We start from the raw sequence: 447 nt of genomic DNA on the forward strand, positions 1-447 counted from the left end.
TAACAGAGCCGTGCGCCCTTATACAAACAAGAACCCATAGATGCCAAGGATGAACCCAATTATCCACACCTTAAGCCTGAAACCTCTAGCCGCCCATGAAGAACGTCTGTGTACGATTTTAACGATCCTCATTTTTCTTCTTCTTTTTCTTAAAGGACAAAATGATCAACACTTATACAAAAAACTAACTTTAGCTCCGATCATCGCGTTAGAACAGACTTGCATATCAATTCTTCTGTTATCGTAGCATGAGCACATTAGAAAATAAACATATAGGTTAATCCTTTTAGCGTTTTCAATGTTTGAAGTCCTCTGGGTCAACAGTTGTAACGTTCGACAAAGAGCGCGTGTTGAGGATTAACAGCTGTTAGGAATAATCGCGGTAGAGGCGAATTTATAATGACGGTTATATAAAGGATTTCTGATACCGAGAATATAAAAGAGGGG

The sequence above is a fragment of the Penaeus monodon genome, chromosome 29 (genome assembly GCF_015228065.2).
Source record: "Penaeus monodon isolate SGIC_2016 chromosome 29, NSTDA_Pmon_1, whole genome shotgun sequence".
In the NCBI taxonomy this organism is placed as follows: domain Eukaryota; kingdom Metazoa; phylum Arthropoda; class Malacostraca; order Decapoda; family Penaeidae; genus Penaeus; species Penaeus monodon.